Raw genomic sequence first — 21,758 nt, 5'->3', positions numbered from 1 at the left:
TAACTATAAAATCAATACATTAGCTAGATGCAAGATTTTCAACTTAATAATTTCTATAAAATACATTTCTATCATTTGATTGCATGAGTCATTTTAACTCTTATATGTACAAGATTTCAGAGATTGTAAAACATGATACTTTTATGACTATATGTTTTCATCATATTATACCTAATGAAAATTTGAAAATAAGGCCCATAACCTATTATTCTTGTAAGCAAATAATTACACTTAATATATTTTCTACATAACATATAAGATGCAAACAAACATATAAGATTAAAGAGTCACTTTTATGAAAAGATGATGCAAGATATATGCTAAAAATCCCTTGGGAGGAAAAAATTAGCCTTTTAAAGCATTCATGCTACTTTATTGCATAACTTTTAACTCAGTTATCCCTTTTGGATGAAACTTTACATGAATATACATTTTTACAATTTCTTAATTTATTCTATAAATATTTTCACTTGGAAAAACTTTTACACCTTTTTGAAGAAATTTTTTATCATACACAACTTCAAATCTACCTTTACTATTTTTAAAAGGATATATAGCTCGATTTCTTAAAGATTCTTTTGTATACATGTAGCTACTTTGAAATATGACAAACTACTTTCACTTGAGTTAACTCTAAATAATTGGAAAATTTTGTAGTCTTCCAAATAGACAAAGATATTTCAAAAACTAAAAAATTAGCTTTGTGAGAATCTTCTAAAAATGGTAATCATTAGACTATAGTTAAGTTAGTGATTTTATTCTCATTATAGTAATATAGTAGTTTGGACAATAATAAATATAAATTAATTTTAATCTCTAAAATCTTACTATATAAATGTTGTTCTTTTATGATAGAGTAAACCAATAAAATTTAGTTGCATCATCTAATATAAGAGCAAGAATATAGTTGGTAGATGATGGAGAAGATGTTTTAGCCAAATGCATTTAAAAGATATGAAAATAATCTCAAGGCACATAATAGATCTTACAAAAATACTGTTAAATTGAGGAAAAAGAGAAGGGGAGATAAGTTTGATAACAATGTAAGCCACATAGGGGGAGTTAGAACATGTAGAGGTTGAAGAATATAAAGAGAAGCTAAATGACCTACCACTTTTGAATAGGATGCTCAATGAAATACATGGAATGTTATGTATTATATTATGAGACCAGTCTTGGGAAATTCTTTGAATCAAAGAATATGACAAAGAAAAAAAACCTAGATTTGTATGAACAAGTTTAAAAGGTAATCCAATGATGTTGTAGGTTCAATTGTAGAAAGAAAGAACTTGCAACTAAAAGGGTAGCATAAGAACTTGGGACAATATGGAGAACTTTAAAGATAACTTTCTACTTATGGATTATGCATAACTCACTTATTGAAGATTTCATAACCTAAAGAAAATTATATATGCTGAACAAAATTATATAGGTGAATTATAAAATCGATCCACTATTGTGGACCTATGAATTTTTTTCTAAATGATGGCGTTGTAATGTATGTTAAAGGCCTATTGCTTTGAATTGTAGAAGATTTCAAAAAGTGTAGGGTTGATAGTATGGCAATGGCATACTAACTTTTCCTAAAGGAAAAATAAATTCAAAGTAAATAGTATTTTAAGAGGAACAAAGAAACTCAAAAGAGTACATCATCCACATCATATGGTGGTACTAATTATGGTTAGGTAGAATCATCATAGGAAATAGAGAAAGAAGGTACCTTCTAGATTATGTCAATCAAAAAAGAGGAACATGACATCAACAAAGTAAAGGAAATGTTAATGGTATAGGATGACAAGAAAGATTAAGATATTTTATCTATTATAAGTGTGCTAAAGAATGTGATAGATCATTTGAGAGCTAAATGTATAACATGAGAGATAGGAGTCAAGAAAAAACATTTACATAAAATATATCTCAATATGAGAATACCAATAAAAATCTATCAAATAAATGACTAGGTGACAACATACTATAGTCAAGACAATTAAACATGACTAATTTTTACTATATTTATGGAAAATATTTTTAACTTATAAATTTTAAGTAAAAAAATAGGTAAATAATTTATCATAGAAAAATGATTAAATAAATCATTCAAAATGAAAATAAATAATTATTCACAAAAATAAGAGTGTTATTGTATTATTAATCAAACTAGAGTCAACCAAAGAGGGTCATGTGCCAATTTGATTTCAAGGAGAATTTTAAGATTTGAGAAGTAAGTACAATAGCTACTTGTATAAATAAATATTTTTTAGGGAGGACTTGTAAACTTTTACAATTTTATTAAATGAATTTAGAATTTTCATATTGCGTTAACAATAGGTAATTAAACTTCAAATTAATGTGACTAATATTTTTTATATGCTAAAATGGCTAGTTTTATGTTAGTAATAAAATAGAATATACTTATCATTATTCGTAAATTAAGTCAAACTTTTTTTCTAAGAATCAAATTATCCTACAAGGATATTTTGATGGTATTGAGTCTTAGTTTTCAAAAATTCACCATCCTATTAGAAATGTGTCAAGGAGGGATATTTAACTAAGTCTATAAAATTGCTTGAATGGCAACAAATTTGTTAGCAGTTTCTTTTTTTGATATATTTTATGTGTTTCATATTATACTAATGGGAGATTGGCAATACTTAGTAACAAGTTTTTTTTAGTCTTAGCAGTGATTATTATTATTTTTTTGAATATTTCATTCACTATAAAGAATCAATATTCAATTGAAAAAAAAATATTTAAAGATATATAAAATATAAACTATAATACCATATTTTTATATACTGTATAAATAATCCCAGAGAGGACAAATAAGTGGTCCATTTTTTATAGTAAAATAAATCTCATTAATAGACAAAGAATGTAAGTGAGTTTGTTTGATACGAACATTAGTTTTTAGACATGTCTTTTATAATTATTTATGAAAGAAAGAAGTTCATAAATTTTTTCACAATTATCAATTTTATCATTATATGTTTCCATTTATTATTGTGGAAATTTTAGTATAGATTAAAGCATGAATTTAATATCTATTTCTTTGGTGCATCTTTGTATCCTAGCCTCTCTTGAGGAAGAAGGCTGGTACGGTTATGCCCACTACCTTAGTCGTGTTGAGTGATTATTTTGAAGGTTGAAAATGACTCCCTCTCAATCCTAATAGTTTGTAGTTTCTTCCTCCCTAATATTATATCTTCAAGAGGATTGTCTCAATCAAGCCTCTCATTAACAGTTGACTTGAGGTTGGAGATTGAGTTTAAGGGCAAGTTGGGTGTAGTATTCCTAGCATGTTGTTGGAGGGACATGGTATGATTGGACACATGTTACCATCTTATGAGTTTGTATGAAGTTATTACATGATTTTTCTTCCACTAACAAAATTCTTCACAATATTGTGGAAAGGTGATATCTTGTCTAGTTGGGTTATGTAACCCTAGTTCCTAGTGATAGTTGAGCTTTTGTATCATAGAGTTTAAGTGCTCCTATGATTGGTCGTTAGTTATTGTGAGTATACTTTGGAGTGTGCAATTTTTTTAATAAATCATAATCTTCTATGTTCAAAGGGTGAGTTTACATGGATTCAAGGATGCTCATGTGTACCATGATGGTATTCTTTGGAATTTGGGATGGTTAATCATCATGATTGCAACTCTTGTTGGAAGTGTGTAGTGTTTTGACCTTGTTTTGTGGTCATGCGCTAGATGCATGTTGTAGATGGGAACTTTTGGATGAGGTATAGTAGCTTTTTTCTTACCCTATATCATTGACTTTATGGTTAGATGGATTTTCCTAAAGCATAGGAAGTTCCTTGTTGGAGGACCTTGTGTCAATGTGACACCTATTCTCTTGTGGTTAACCTATCTAGGGGTTGACAAGATGGTTTGATAATGTTGGAGTGATTTGTTTAGACTTTTGAAGAAGTCAGTGATTCATTCCTATTGTTTGACTTTGATTTTGTACTTGGTGTGTTTGGTTTCTATTCTTGGATTGCAGACTTCCAACAGTAAGCCTAGTCTTTGGGGGGGACGATTTGGTGCCTCTCTCATTTGATTTATGTAAGTTATCATGATGGATGAAACCTTAATGATCTTTCCTTGGGAAGTGATCATGTTTGGGACCATGAGTGGTCTGCACCCTTGAGGTGATTGGATTTAAGTTACTATATCAATTTCTTTGATTATGCTTATCATTGATTTACGAGATTGTGATGTGTTTAGATGGTTTTACTAAGGTTTGGGGTAGTGGTTACCATGATTGATGTGGTATCATGATGTTGTTTTCTGATTACCCTGAGATGTGTGAAGAGATTATACTATGCATTATTATCTTGCTATGTTGGACTAGGTTCCTCGAGCGATTGTTAGTGTAAGAAACTTTCCTTAGGGAAAAATTCACCCAAGACCAAGGAACTTAAACACAAGCACAATAGTAGACCAAAGAGAGTATGATCAGAATGATGATATAATATTCATTCAATAAGGTTTAAAGTACACTAGGAGTGCCTGTATATAAAGGCCTCTAGAATGCTTCTAGAATGCATAGGAATTAGCAACATGATAAGTCATACAACCAGGCACATATCCATGAGATATGGGTTATCCTCCATTAAGAACAAAAGTAAGTGTGATGATGAGAGGATAAGCCTACAAAGTTGTAGCACACAAAATTATATTATAGATAGCATGTGCTAAATTAGGAGTGCAAATAAATGTGTTGTCTACATGACAACTTAGTTAATTATGTGAACTCTAGTGTTGTACACACCATGTGCCATGTGCTAAATTAGAGTTGCTTATTCTAGTGTTGTCAACATGACAACTCATAAGAGCATGCAAACTCCTAAGTGTCTTACCTAAGGAAATAATAAAATAATACAATATAATAAAGTAACACATTAAGCTAAGTAAACTTAAGTAAAGTGTAATAAGTAAATACTTATTTACACCAACACTTTCCCTTAAGTGCAACTTATGGAAATGCACTTAAGCTTATGAAAGCTAAAATGAAATGCATGATGGGTCTCAGCTAATAGGTCATTTTAGATACCCATTTACATAATGCAATGCAATCACTCATAACATGGAGAAAGAGGGAAAACCTTATGGTAAAAACCCTCCCCCAAAAAGAGAGATGAAAAGACTAGATCCATGGATGGATGGAGTAATCAAGAACCCCTCCCCCCCCCCAACCTCCATTATAACATACATCAAGTATATACAATAGGTAAATGTGAGAAGAACACTATCCCAAAAAAGGAAAAGGTCCCCCCACAAGAGAGAAGAAGAAGAGAGATAAGTTAGTCCCCCCCCCCCCCAAGAAATGAAGATTGTTGATCAGTGATAGCCACTCCAATGTAGAAGCTAATCCAAGACTACTGAATAATGTTCCTTCCCTTTGGAAGAAACAATACCCTAGGTACAAGCGAGATCCTTCTATTGTGTGTGGAAATAATCCCAATGATCAATGAAGCCTCTGAAACCTACTCAACTGTCCCTATCATGAATGAATGTAGAACTTGTCCCAAAGAACATACTATCTCCTCATATGATAAAGAGACCTCTTGCAACTGTTGTACATAAAGATACATAATCACATCAGCCTATGAAGATTGATCATGTAGAGAATGGACATGAGGGTCATAGTGAGCCCTCACAACAATTGAAGAAGGATATTCTCCATCAAAGAGAAGATGTATACCATCAACGATGTTTCCCATATCTATTATGTATGACTCCACAAACAAACTTGAAATGTCAGCGAAGAAGTCATCCTTTGATGCTAGAACTGGAAGACTATGTGTACCCTACTATGTTGGACCTATTACTATGTCTATATATGCATGTGGAGTATGTTGATGTCATGACCACTCATTGTAACTATCAAAAGAAGCCCATGTATCTGAATATGTTGAAGCAGTATTGTTGGTGTCACTACTAGTTTCCATAATGTATGAAGTGCGGAGAGGATTAGAGGATAAGTTGGGTGAAATTTCATCAAAGTGTACATTCCTCTCCACAAAGATCTCATGTGTCTCAAGATACATAAGTCTATATGCCTTAACACCATCTTTATATCCGATGAAATTACAAGGCCTAGGAGGTGGTACCTTGCATCCCCTAGAAGATATTTTTTCCCATGATAGACAATCAAAGACTCTGAAGTGACTCACAACTAGTTTTTTTTTTACACCATGCCTCAAAAGGTGTGTTTCAATCTAAGGTATTATGAGGTGACCTATTAAGTATGTGATCGACACTGTTGATTGCTTCAACTTCAAGTGATGGATCTAGAGACTTGGCTTGTATCATGTAAATTGCCATGGACTTAAGAGTTTGTATCCTAAGTGCTACAACATATGTCTTGTGTAGACTGCATGTTGGTGGATTGTGAAGATCAATACCCTCAAGTTTGCAAAAGTCTTTAAGTCTTTTGTTCACATATTTTCTTTCATTGTCCATCCGAAGAATTTTGATGGATTTCCTTGATTTCTCTTCAACATCAATCTTGAATGCTAGAAATTTATCCAACACTTCATTCTTGTGATGAAGAAAGTAGACCCAAGTGTAGCATGAAAAGTCATCAATGAAAGTAAGTATGTAGCAACCTTGGCTGATTGATGTCACTACAAAAGGACCTTCTAGTACCATGTGAACCAACTAAAGAACATCTAGTGCTCTTGAAGACTTCTCTTCATTTAACTTCTCCTCTAGATGCATATACGTTGAACATGTAGAATATTCACCCTTAGAAAATTTTATTGTAGGTAGACCTTTGACCATTTTATTTCAGCAAAGTTGATGACGATAGTAGAAGGCTAGATGTCCATATCACTCATGCAATGATTTGATTTGTGGATGACATTGAGTCAAAAAGGCTTGTGAAGGAGACTTGGGCACAAAGTGGGAGAAAGAATACAACCTTTTGTCATGATTAACTTCCCCACTGCAACCAATGAATCATGTTTTAGACTTTGCACCTTTATTGAGTCAGGAAGGAACTCAAATTTATGGCCATCTCCAAGGTGAGTGATTTGGTAAATTGAGAGGAGATTAGAACTTAGGTTTGGAAAATAGAGAACATTTTTGAACTCTCCACTTTCCATCTCCACATTTCCTTTCCCTTCAACTTTCATTTTTGCATTATCTCCTATAAATATGTGTGGTGCCTTGGACTGCTTCAATGAAGAAAAATCTCCTTTTGAAGAACCCATATGATATGAGGCACTTGAGTCAATAATCCATTCCATTGAAGAACTTGAATTTTCTATGAGTGCTTGCCCTTTTCCCTTTGAATTTGAAGAAGATACTTTCTCGTTATAATCATTAGGTAGTGAAACATTATGTTTTTTCATGATAGTTGTCAACTCATCAATCTTTTTATGATAACACTTATGTTCATCATGACCCAATTTCTTACAATAGGCACACTTTTTACTATCCTTATTATTGTCCCCCTTTTTATCTAAATTTGAGGAAGACTTGCCTTGTTGATTTGCCTGTGGTGTTGTCTTTTCTACATCCTCTAATTTTTTATTCTTCCACTTCTTATTCTTGCCCTTTCCTTTATTTGAAGATTGACCAGGTGAATTTTGAGAACCCCCCTTTTTTGCCACCAATGCCTTTGACTTGGGAAAATTGAGAATCCGCATTGAATTTAACTTCTTTTCTTCTTTATCCAACAGTTCAACATAATGATCAAAAGAGAATTTCTGATAGGCAAACCCTAATGTAGTCTTTGAGGTGTTATAAGTAGAAACAAATGTGGAGTACTTTGATGGTAGCTTATCATGAATGAGATATAAATTAACCTATCATCTTTAATAGAACTCCCATAATCATCAAACTTTGTTCTTAACTCATTCACCTTTATGATAAAATCCTCTATGGAAGGAAATGGCTTAGGATCTAAGAAGACAAGCTCATCTTCAATCTTGAAAACATCTTCCTCAAACACTTTATCATATAGGTTTTGGAGGGTATCCTAAGCTTCCTTGGATGTACGAGATTTCTAAATTTGATATATGATCTTTTCTTCAACCCCCAAACAAATATCACTTAGGGCTTTCTTATACATTGTTTGCCAATCAGTGATTTTACTGGCAGATACTTGATCGCCTATTGGTTTAGGAAGGGTACCATCTACATATTGAGAAACTCCTTTATGCATTAAATGACACCACATTTTAATGGACCATGTAGCATAGTTATGTGGAGTTAATTTTGGAAACTTAAAATTTCCCACGATGCAATAAATGAGAGAAAAACATAGAAAAAGAGGAACACAACACCAAGAACACTCCCCCCCCCCCCCCACTCGCCCCACTTTTCATTAAATCAAGAAACCCCACCCCAAAAAAGGATGCCTTTGGCACTTTATATGTAGTGCATTTACAATGGCCACTTGCCAATTTTGGCTTTATTAGACTTCTGATTTTTCCTTTTACAACCTTGTTATGGAGTTCAAAACTAGAGCATTACAATGTATCTCAGATATACTACAATTTTGAAGATATATCAAAGCATTACAATGTAGAAAATGACCTAATTTTGAAAGTGATACTCTTGTCCACACAACCCTCTAATCTGATTGCAGATTTGGAAAGTAGACAAAAAATAATGCACTTTCAAAAAAAAGAACCTATTTTTGTGTCCAGATGAGCCCATGTGGAGCATTTGAAGTTGCAAAATGTAGGATTTGATAGGTACAGTTGCTAAAAGATGCAATTTATGACAAATCTATGCACTAAAACTAGAAAAGAACTACACCACTAATTTTTTTAGAAAATTCTAGCCAAAATCAAAAAAATTGCACCTGATTTGAGTCTACAGACTGAGGTATGGCCTCCCAAAGTCGGACTGCAAAATCAAAAATCAATCTAGAGAGGGGTTGGATTAACAAAAGACAAGGTTAAATTTGATAGTCATATGGCTGTCGCAGCAGTTCTATTTTGCCCCTAGATGACGGTTAGACAGTTGTCAATTTAGGATAGTAAATTGCTGACATCAGCAAACTCAACCCACAGGATGACATCAGTAATGACATTAGCACTGTACAAATGATGACATTATCTTGTACGGCTGCACAAAATTGCATGAAAATTTCTAATGTTTCAAGTGGTCATGGTTGAGGTGGAAGTATACTTTGTTCACATGTCCTTCGTACTATCCAATGTGGATGGTGAAACTACCTACCTAGCTAGTGAGTTAGGGCTATTGCTGTCATGGTGGCATGTTATAATGTCACGTGATAGGGTGCAGGGTAGTGAAAAGATTGTTTAATGACATTAGTATTCTATAGAAGTGGTGTCAATAAATCAGAAAGCTAGTGTCGATAACTGTGTCAAAGCACCGAAAGCCTTTATCGAGGGCTAGCAGTTAGGATTCAGGTGCCGACGAAGGGACAAATTAGTCCCACATGTGTTGTGAGGGTTTCTTTGTAGGTCCTTAAAAAACCTTGGCTACATGTTATCAACAAAAGGGCTTGCTGGTATTTGAGAGACCGGAGTTTGATTGATCACCGGTGAAGAGTGGATTGAGCACTGGATTTGGATACCATTGCTTTAGCTGAAATTTGTAAGCTAGATTTAAATGCAGATTTGCCTGCCAAATTACAAAGGAATATTCTTTGTGGGAGCTAGGGTGTCACTGCCTGGTTCCTGCAAAAAGGAAAAAATTCTCTGCATGGGCCTATAGGGCCAAAAAAATATATATATAGAAATTAGAATAATTGCAAATCTGAAACAATTGAAATGTGCTGATCTAATAAATGACCATACCCAATATGAAAATTGGGCCTTCGAGTGCTAGTTTGCAAAAACAATTTTTCCTCAAAATTGACTTTGGCCTAGCATATGTGAATTTATACCTGATTTTCACAGAATTAATGTTCCATATGCAATGGTAAGGTCTGTTTTGGCTTTAGACACTCCTAATTTTTGTGGATTCTCTAGATCTGGGTTGAGGTGCTAAAGCAAGAATGGTCTCAAACAACTATGTGAAGAGAATCTCCTTGAGCTCTGATATCATGTAAGAATTTTCCTTAGGGAAAAATTCACCCAAGACCAAGGAACTCAAACACAAGCACAATAGTAGACTAAAGAGAGTATGATCAGAATTATGATATAATATTTATTCAATATGGATTAAAGTACATTAGGTGTACCTATATATAAAGAACCCTAGAATGCTTCTAGAATGTATAGGAATCAATAGTAGCTCTCTCTATCACCATTAGAATCTTCATCATTTTGTTAAGCCTCTTTCAAGGTATTTTGATCTGCTACTAATTCTTAATGTCAAGGAACACTAAGAAGGCAGGTAAATTAGTGTTCTACAACACTTTAGTTTATTAAAATAATATGTTAAACATATACTAAGATAAATAAAGTAAAAAAAAAAATCTTAAAAACACACAATTTGAAGAGGATCATCAATTCTCTCTCGTCTACTAAGTGCTCTTCTCAAAGTAGTATGATTTAGGTTCAAGTGAATACATTTGGTCTCATATATCTACCCTTTCTCAAATGATGACTTACTAAAGAGGTTGTAATAACCCTTCGAGCAACTCTCTTATCCTTCTTTCTGCTATTTTTCCCAGTGCTATTGAGAGCACTGAAAAGATTCTTCACAATAATGGCATTTCATTCCAATTTTTTATTGACACAAATCTTCAATTTGGAAATCATAGGTCTTATCTTTTTCATCTTTAATAAGTACATAAAAAGTTGACATTGCTCCACCACTGTCCTTTTTCTGAAAAACATCTTACATAGTCTTAAAGTCCATAACCAAATGGTTCTTTCTAATTTTTTTCCTTCCAAATTGGCAATAATCATTTCATCAATTTCAATTATTCATTTTCATGTTCTAGAACCTTCACGTCAATTATAATTAGGAGATATGTAAGGTTCCTATACATTGTCATGTTTGGCATGGTCAGTCATGCAATTTACATTATGACCTAGTAGCATTTCATCCTCCAAATTTTCATTCTCTAAATTTTCAATCTCAAAAATTATTGTTATCAATTGGTACATTTTTATTCCCCAACTGCACATATTCATTATCTAACTCTATGATTTCACCATCGACCGATACATCGTCAACTTGACTCACATTTAAAATACCTTGTCTTTTCCTTTGGTAATTTACCTTGCCCCTTTCCCTATATGCCCCAACACCTTCATTGGATACCTTCCTTTTGTGTTTAGCCTTTTGATGACTACTGCTCCCCATTTAGATGACAATATCAGACACCTAATAATATATTATCCAACCTTTTCCAATTGTTTGGGCCCCAAAAAGTTAGTTTTTCCAAAACCCGTGAAAATTATATATATATATATATAAAATTCAAAACTTGTTCAAGAGCTCAATTGGGAAAGAACCAATAAGGAAAACCCAGCATCATCATAGTATGTACAAATTACAAGCATCGATATTAACAATCATAGTTTAATGATGGGAGAATATAATTTCGCCAAAATTCAATGTTTATCAAGTTTTGCATTTTTTAGCATATCAAAACAGCAAGCATAATCAACCAAAATTTTAAAACATTTTACAAAACATGCGTGAAGTTTAGAAATAATAAACTATTTTTCTTCCATATCCTTGACATTCTCTGTAGTAGTTTGTACCAAGTGACCCTAGCCAAAATTAGAGCATGTTAGTGGAGCCACCTCTCATCTCGAGCTCGAGCCTTCAACAACAACATAAGATATATCCCCCCAGGCTATTGGTTTGAGATGATCCAAATGGGCCAATTTTTGGACAAGATGTCCCAAGCCAACAACACTTAAAGCAGAAGCCAACCAGTCACCAGTTTCATGAACCATCTAAATTGAAGGAGCCAGAGGCATCTTCTTATGAGCAGATACTACATGTGCATCAAAAATTGGAAGACCCAAAATGTCAAGTAGTGCAAAACCAATTTTCTTCACATCTTCAGGCATCTAAAAACCCAGAGCTTTTTTCATGATTTGCAAGGTCTTAGTCAAGAACCGTGAGTTGTGCTTTTCACATGCCTTTTGTAGTGCCTCAAAAATAACCAAAACTTCATGCTTTTGCATGAGCATGGACCTTGAAAAAAATCCTCCCACCAAATCATGTCTGGATCACAAATCATAATTCTGCATAGCCCACTTAAGTTTATTTTGAGCCCAAAACTCTAGTCTGACTAACTTGAAAGCAATGATTTCTAGTCTCAAGGTTGACTAAAGAAGATCCATAGCATTGGATAGAAAAATGGAGACCAAATTGGGCCTGCAGTGATAGGGAATATGTTGCAAAAATCATGCCGATTTAATTGGGTATCCGATCTAAGATCAGATATTCGATATTGATGCCCAAATTTTTGTGGGAATTATAACAATGTATGATGATATATATATATATATGATTATTATTATATATTATTTATTAACGATTATTATATTATATTAAATTATGATTATTATATTATATTATTATTAAATATAATAATATATGTTATTATTATTATATCCTCCCCCACCATCTACCGATGTTACTCTTACCATTTACACAACTTTTTATTATTCACTATCTTTCTAAACTCTTACATTGTATTGTAATTCTTTGAAGTTGTGCATATGAATTTAAAGAATAATCTTATGTCCTATTTTTTATAAGTGCCATATGTTACTATTTATTAAAACAAATCACATTCACCATTTATTAAAAAAAATCTTTATAATTGCACTTCCAAATATTGCCTCACTAAATTTTAGGTTATGATCCTTTAATATTTTAAGTAACAAATCAATAAAAAAAATCTCGCCTAACATAAAAAATTAAAATCTTCACATAAGAAATCAAACCTTGTTGACTGCTTAAAGCGGACATCATAAATTTAACGTGATTGGAATAATGATAGTTACTTGATTAAAAAAATAGTTAGGAAAATGAAGTAGCCTCCGAAACAAGCGTGTGGAATCTGGTTTTGGATCGAACAAGTTGTCACCCTACAAAGTCAAAAGATGTAGATATGTGAAGGTTGTGCTGGTGTCGTGGATTTAATGAAACTAGGTGTCAAAATATGAGCAGTCTTTTAACGACCGCTTTTATACAAAAGAAACGTGTGATTCCAGCATAGATCGCCACTTCCACTTCTCAGAAATGATTAGCAGCACAGTTGCAGAAGTATATAATGAATCTATTTATACGGCGCCTGAGAAGAAAATAAATAATAAAAACTAATCTAACTTGAAAGAACAGTTTTCAACCTAAGAATAGAGTAATAATTGGTGGATCAACAACTCCTTATGACTGTGATAAACACGCACAAAAAGTGAAGAGATTATAATATCATAGCCTATCTAATCAAGAGGTTATATTATGATAGCCTTTCCAACCTAACATAGGCTCTGCATTTTTCATATATTTAAACTTATTTGCATATATATGCTATTGGTGATGCTGCCTTCATGCGCATGGGGGAATATTTGTAAATCGTTTCATTTCTTTATTGGTACATTCGGAGATAGACAATGATGTTTGATAACGCCACCAAGTTTTACAATTCCAACTAATATGTTTGATTCTTCCACTACCTACAGTTCTATGTACTTATTTATTCAATTGCTTTTCTGCTGTTTGCATTTCTTAATACCATCTTTTGCTGCTCATTTCGCCATCGTCCATCTAGTCACCGTTGATTTTTGTTAGATGGTTTGATTTTATTCCCTCTTTTCTTTACAGTTCTCAACTATCTGTCTTTCTATTCAAGATAAGTTCGCACGCGAGACTCAAGATTTCAACAAGCAGACCACATGTTTTTCAAATGCTTGAACAAATAAATCACTTGTTTCAACGTATGTGGTCTCTTCTTTTGCCTACACTACAGTGTTGAAGTGTGAGAGATGTGTTTTTATTATTATTTAAAATTAATACAAACAATTAACTCATTTAGAAGGACTTGGGCATTGATTCAAATAGTGACGAGTAAAATATCTATATAATATAATTATAAATTAAAGAAATAAAAAATATATTTAGTGATGCACAATAAAATTGTGTGTGTCCAGAGAATATATAGATATACATATTTATGTATATGTATATATGTATATGTATATGTGTCTATATATATATGTATGTATGTGTATCTATATGTGTGTATCTGTATATGTATATGTTTATGTGTACATATATATACATACATGCACTCCTATTGCTCATATATTAGGAATTCAATTTGACATCATTGAATATTGTTTTTTCCTCTATTATATTGCAAGTTAGCTGAATTATTCACTACAACTTTTCTTGTCTAAATGTATGATCAATAGTGACATATTTTAAGAATAAAATTAGATCTGTACTATATGAAGGAAGACCACTAAGTTGCCAATCTGATGTTTCTCCTCTGTTGATTGTATTGATAAATAAAGTTGGTTCTCCCTCAATTTCTATCCTTTCTATGTGTAGCATTATGCACAATCTTGAGACTTCCAATAAAGTAGTAAATTTTATAATATTATTAGAAGGGATACCTATGAGTTTATCTATTTTTGCAACTAATTCCCCTTTGTAATTATGAGAATAAAATCCTATATCATCTATTCCTATATTTCTCTTTGAACCACCACAAATATTTTTTGTGTACCACATTCCCTCCACAATTTTATGGAGATATCATTATCATTACCAATAAATGGAAGTCTTATCAATTGCTTCTAGTAATTCCTAATCTCGTCATTCCAATGGGTATAAAGACAACAACTACAATGAAAATGGATGTCCTCATAATTAATAATTGTTGATTATTTTACCAATTGTAGGAAGATTACTTAGAAGAGTTAAAAGAACAAGAAAAGACCAAATGCCTAGTATAAAGACAACAACTACAATGAAAACGAATGCCCTCGTATTTAATTAACTAATATATATGATAATAAATTATTTATAAAATTATTTCCTAATTAAAATTTTAAATTTATTGATAATCACTAAAATACAACCTTGGGAACTATAATAAAAGTTAGTATTATTCAAGTCAACCTTTGCAAAATAGATCAAATAGGTTCTCATCAACTCATTAAGCACATTTACTCTAGATTTTGATGACATAATCCATGATTATAGCCCAAATAGGAGACAGAAACATTATATACTTTAAAGGGTTAAAAAAGGGTCCAAGAATAAGTTTAGAGATGATCCAATTATAGTAACAATAACCAATAATTAAAAGAACTGTATGATCATCATAAATGTCAAAATAGATAATAAAACTTTCTAGCAGAAGGGTAAATACATGTCATAACCTCCCTTAAAGGAATACAATGATTGTAATTTTTCTTTATATGAAAGTTAGGAAAAGGTAGCAAAAACTAATAAAACCATTTTTCTAAATTAACTTACAAAATAATTAGGATAGTAGATGCATATAGAATTTTGAAACACTTCTTATTTAAATGATGCAAAACTACTTTGTGGAATAGATTGACAAAGGGATATTTTAGAGGAGAAGGCAAAATCTCATATGTTGTCTACCCATTACCTCCAAAGCCTACATGCTCCTCATTCCTAGGAGAATCAATTACATAAATTCTTAATGAAGCTAGATAGTAGAGAAGATAGAAGAGAGGTAGAGGTTATGATATATTTCTATTTAATGGTTTTTTGATGAATATTTCATACTTTTTTATCTATATGTTTTTTGATGCTCTTATAATTCCCTCACTTAATTTTTTTTCTCTTATAGGATTGTGACATGTTGCAAATTTAAACCTTCCACTACCAAGTTTGGAGTGATTTAAAATGTTGTCTAGATATGATTTTAAGGATTTTGTTTGTCTTCTTAGGCTGTAGGTGAGATCTATAAAGAAAGAGTATGTGTGGCATATAAACCTAGTGTAGGCAGGACATATAAATAATTATGATGAAGGTCTCTATTACAAATAATTAACAATATATTTTTATAGTTTAAATATGACTTTTTTTCTTCTCTCCTATTATGTGCACCTAGGAATGTCAAATATTGTTAGCAAAATCTTATGATCATCTTAATTGTCATATTAATATCTCAAGGTCTTGACATATCTCGAATAAGGAACATACTTTAAAAATATTTCTTCTATGGAAGATATTATAAAAAATCCTTAGGCACATTGTAATGATGGTGGGATGGTAGGGGGGAGTTTCCCTCAAGGCTCTATGACTTTATAAAGACCCTAACTCTTGCAATGTACAGTTTGGACAAGAAAATATCCTCACCAAAAAAGGTTATAAATTTGTATGACCCTTATAATAATGTGGCCATTAATTCACTCCAAATTCATACTTCACAATATAACTTAGTTTAAAAGTAAGCATATAAATTAAACAATAATTGATTTGTTATACACTTTTTTATGAATTGTTTTAAAATTCCAAGTCATGGTTAGTAATAATAATTGTTAAAGTTGTTTTTCTTGTTTCTTATTATTGGGTCAATATTGATTGAAATATCCTTGATGCATTTTACATTGAGGGATAAGTGTTCTAATCAACATAACAAGAAACACAAAACCAAATCAAGAGAAACAACACTACAAAAGAAAAGTTGAAAGAGGGTTTTAGAAAGGAACCCACAACCATTAAGCATTTTCAAAATGGCAATGTTGTTATTATTGTTGTATAATAAAGTTTAGATTGTTTCTAATTTATCAGTAGCAAGAGATATCATATGATATTTCTATCATTACTCAACTATATAATTGTTGAATAAAATTCATTTCCCCATGTTTCATGTGTAGTTCACTTGAACTCGTCTCTCATGAGAATGAATGTAACACTTATCACTCATTGGATCAAAGTGTATCTCATAGAGCTGAAGCACCAAAACTTCTTGGAAGGTCACCCATCCTAGTACTACTCATCCGTGATCATGCTTAACAATGGAGTTGCCTACATGGTCAACCCACTCTCCTTACCACCCCATTAGGAAAACCTTCACCAAGTAGTCTGCCTTATGAACCAATCATTAAAAATATTCTTAAGCTCATTAATCAATAAGTATGAGATAATTTCCAATACAAGTCAAATTGTGATATTGGCTTCAGGATTCAACTTTGAAGTTCTTGTGTCAAATTCATTAGCCAATGTTTCATAGTAGTGATTCATAAAAACCTATCTCTCATGCTAATGAATGGAACACTTAGAAGTCATTAAATCTATTTGTTGCTCACAAAGATGATGCATCAAGACTTTATAACATGTCACATACACAAGTACTACTCCAACTCAAGCATGCTTTACTATAGAGTTTATTCCATGGCTATACCCACTATTCTTGCAAACACAATTTTCAAACCTTTGCCAACTTGTACTAGAACTCCCAGTTCCTCACCTCTATGAGTATCACCTAGATCCAATGAGTGCAAAGTATTCTATTCATTCTTATGAAAGATGGATTCATATGAGCCACTACATAAAAAAATTCATTAATGAGTTTGACACAAGAACAACATAGTTGAATATGATAACAATAGCACCATTTGAATTACTATAAAAGGTGTCTGAACTTACTAGGCAATTTTCTTCCACTCAAAAATCATATGTAACACAATCTCATATTCACCCTATCTAATTATAGCAAACAGTTTTAATTGATAGAAAACTTAAAGAAAAATTCTATCATAAAATACCTCAAGGAAACAAAACACCAAATCAGACTTTGCCATTATGTTTTATAATTATTTCTTTATTTGATTTTATTTGGTCCATACTACTGGAAAAATTTAAAAATCTAACAATTATGAAAAAAGTTAACCTACAAGAAATCAATCTTTGTTGACGCGTTGAGCCGGCACCACTCTCAACAAATGAGAGCAAAGTACACATAATACATAATAATAATAATTGCTCTTCGATAAAACAGAAATGCCCTCAAAACAAGCATGAGGAATCTAATTTTGGATTGAACAAGTTGCCACCCTACAAAGTCAAAGCATGTCGATATACGGAGGTCCCGCTATCGTCGTGGAATTGATAAAACTAGGTATCAAAATGCGGAAAGATTTCTAATGCCCACGTTTGTGAAAGGGAAATATGGGATTCCTACATACACCACCACTTTCACATTACAGGAAATAAAAGGAGAACCAATAAAAAGGAATAATACAGGAGAGCAGATAAAAGTAATTAGTTCTGGATCAACTATTCTGTACTTTAGCATGCACAAGAAGCCAATATGTTGCTTAACATTGACATTATTTATATATATTTAATACTATCTTAATTGAATATATGTTTTTGTTTCCGAGTGCTTTCCTTCCTTCAATTTCTGAGGTAGTGGAAATTTTAGCTGTCAACGTTCATGTTCGATGACAGCCTACCACTTGGTTTTTGAATTCCATTTTTCAACTAATACATTCATTTCTTCAAATATCTACCGTTTTATTCATTACTTCTAGACCCTTTATCTGTCAATTGTGTTTGAATTCCTCAAAATGATCTTTGTTGCTGAAGAATCCACCGTGCATTAGACTAGGCATCTACTCAGCAATGATTTGACTCTTTGTTTTCTTCATATTTTTTAAATGCATTTGGTTTGTAGAGAAGGATACATGGCAGACTAAAGATTGCAACAGCGAACCATATATCTCTTGGAGGGCATCAACAATCAAATTAATGTCAACCAAACCATGTCTCTTTAAAGATTCTTATAATTAATTTGCATGTCTCAATCCTCTCATTTTTATAAGCAAATAATTATATACAAACAAAAGAAATTTGATCTTTTAGATTATGAAAATTTTGATTATAAAATTAAAATAACATTATATTTATTATTTTTTAATTTTAAAATTTTATGTTATCTTAAATTAAATTTAGATTTTAAAACAAGTGCACATGCAGATATACCACTAATTGTACTTTTCCAAGTATTTTAGCTAGTATACCTTTTTTTGTAAAACTAATTATAATATATAGAAAACTAATTGACTTGTTTTAATAGGATCCTTTGTTCTCTATCTTTTGAAAACTTTGTGTAACAATTTTTTAGTGTTTTATATTTTTTGATTATATTGTAGATGTGTAATATAAAAAATGAAATACTTAAATTAGAGAATTTTTATTGAATTATATTACGTTATTTGTTTATTGTAGATAATAGAGGTAAGAATTTTTTCAATTGAATTATCTTTATTTCTTCTAATCAATTTTCTATATGTTTACAAAGATAAATTTGTAGTATTTAGTAGAATTTTTTTATTAATATAATAATTTTTTTGGAAGTTATTAAAACATATTTGAGAATTTATGACAATTCTATATTTCAATTTTGAAACATTAATTATCTGATAGATTATTAAAATTTAATAACATTGATAATGTGCAAATTTCAAAATACTATATTACTTTGATTAATAATTTTTACTTTCTTCTTAAGATTATTTTTGGAAAAAGAGAGGTAAAATTTTATTATGATAGAAAGAAATACAAGAAGGAGAGCTCAAGAAATAGCTTTATCCTGAGCAACAAGTTCATCAAATTCTTGCACCATCTCAAAAGGAAGTTACCCCCTATCCATAATATTCTAGCTTGGAGCATGACTAGAACCCCATTTGGCTAAACAATCAACAACTCTGTTCCATTCATGAGGAATGTAAGTAAACCTAATGAACTCAAAAGAGGTACAAAAGAGAATAATCTAATTAACAATGGTGGCTAGCTGCCAACTAACATCCTCAATCTCCTATTACGAAAGCAAGTTCACCACCACTTGGGAATTAGAAACACAGATAATCTTGCTCCATCACCACAACCAACATTGTTCCACAACATATAAAATAGCTTGAGCCTCCATGAGATTGTTAGTATAGTCACCCTTGTGTACTGAAAAAAAAAAAGAATTTAACGTCATTTGTTTTCTATCATGTACTTAACTTTTTTCTTCAACATTTTAAATGGAAATTATATAACTTTTGTTTTATAAATTTTATGTGTTCTAAAATAATCTTTATTTTCCATTACAATTTATTATAAGACAAGTGCATGGTGGCACTTTTTTCAATAATAAAATTAATATAATAATGTTCTATTACCATTTTATTTGATAAATTCTTCCTGCACTCAAAATAGACAAATAACCCCACACACAACAAATGGATGGTCCAATTTAAAATAAAATAAATCTCATTAATAGACAAAGACTGTAGGCGAATGTGTTGGATACGAACATTAGTTTTTACACAAGTCTTTTATAAATATTTATGAAAGTAAAAAGTTCATATTTTTTTCATAATTATCATTTTTATCATTATTTGTTTCTATTTATTGTTGTGGAATTTTATTATAGTTTAAAATATGAATTTAATTTTTATTTCTTAGTCTAAGAAAATATTCATGATTGTTATTTTATTTGTTGTTGTGATCTTTTCATTTTGGTAAAGTATATATATGCATTTTTCAGTTTCTATATTAATTAAAATTATTTTAATGCAATTTGATTGGCTGATATATTTTGTGTTCCTAAGTTTCATCTAAATTTACATTTTCATATTAAGTGTTTTACTCTATTTTATTAAAATACTTAATTATTTTGAATACTATTGCATATTACTTCTATATTAATTTAATTGTTTCAAATTTTTAGTTAAATATTAAATAATCATTTATGAATTCTTGAAATCAAACTCTTATTATATTATGACAAATACAAGCCACTATGTGACACTTCTTGATAATCAAAATGAATGTATTGCAAGCATCTAACCACGTGTTATATTAATTTATTTAACTAAGAACTAAAGAATTTATAACATTTTTCTTAAAATGAACCTTTGACAAATTATAATTCTTTTAATTATTCAAAACCTTTTACAAAATTTGAATAATATAATGAAGAGTATATATAGATGGAAAAAAAAGTTATATTAAAGTTATACATGAAACATATATTATTTTAAAGTTATCTTTCAATATATAAAATTTTACTAAATCATTATTAATACTTGTGTTAGGCTGATGCTTTTTTAATTTATTACTTACCTTTTGATAAAAGTTTTACTACAATAAAATTTTCATTTTCAAATATAATTATAAAATCAATACATTATACATTTTTAACATAATAATTTCTATAGAATACTTTTCTATGATTTGATTTAAGGTTGTCATTTTTAAATTTAACTATAAAATCAATATATTGCACATAGCTAGATGCAAGATTTTTAACTTAATAATTTCTATAGAATACTTTTCTATGATTTGATTGAATGAGTCATTTTAACTCTTGGTCAAGATTTCATGGATTGTAAAACATGATACTTTTGTGGCACTTGATGGTCTATGTTTTTATTGATATTAAATCCAATCGATTTTTTTTAAAAATAAGGCCCATAACCTACTATGATTCTTGTTAGCAAATAATTACACTTAATATATTTTCTACATCACATATCAAATACAAGTAAACATATAGGATTAAGGAGTCACTAATATGAAAAGATAACACAAGATATATGCTACAAAGCCCATGGGAAGAAAAATATAGCCTCTTGAAGCATTCATATTGCTTCATTGCCATAACTTTCAGCTAAGTTATCACTTTTGAATGAAACTTTACATTAATATATATATGTTCACATTTTCTTAACTCTCTCTCTCTCTCTCTCTCTCTCTCTCTCTCTCTCTCTGTGTGTGTGTGTGTGTGTGTGTGTGTGTGTGTGTGTGTGTGTGTGTGTGTGTGTGTGTGTGTTGGAATTTAATTCCAACACCTACTTTCATTTAAATCATTGTTGG

Source organism: Cupressus sempervirens, chromosome 4, assembly GCF_028749045.1.
Source record: "Cupressus sempervirens isolate cs-2001-9-10 chromosome 4, ASM2874904v1, whole genome shotgun sequence".
Lineage (NCBI taxonomy): Eukaryota > Viridiplantae > Streptophyta > Pinopsida > Cupressales > Cupressaceae > Cupressus > Cupressus sempervirens.
Note: the sequence above shows the minus strand (reverse complement) of the source record.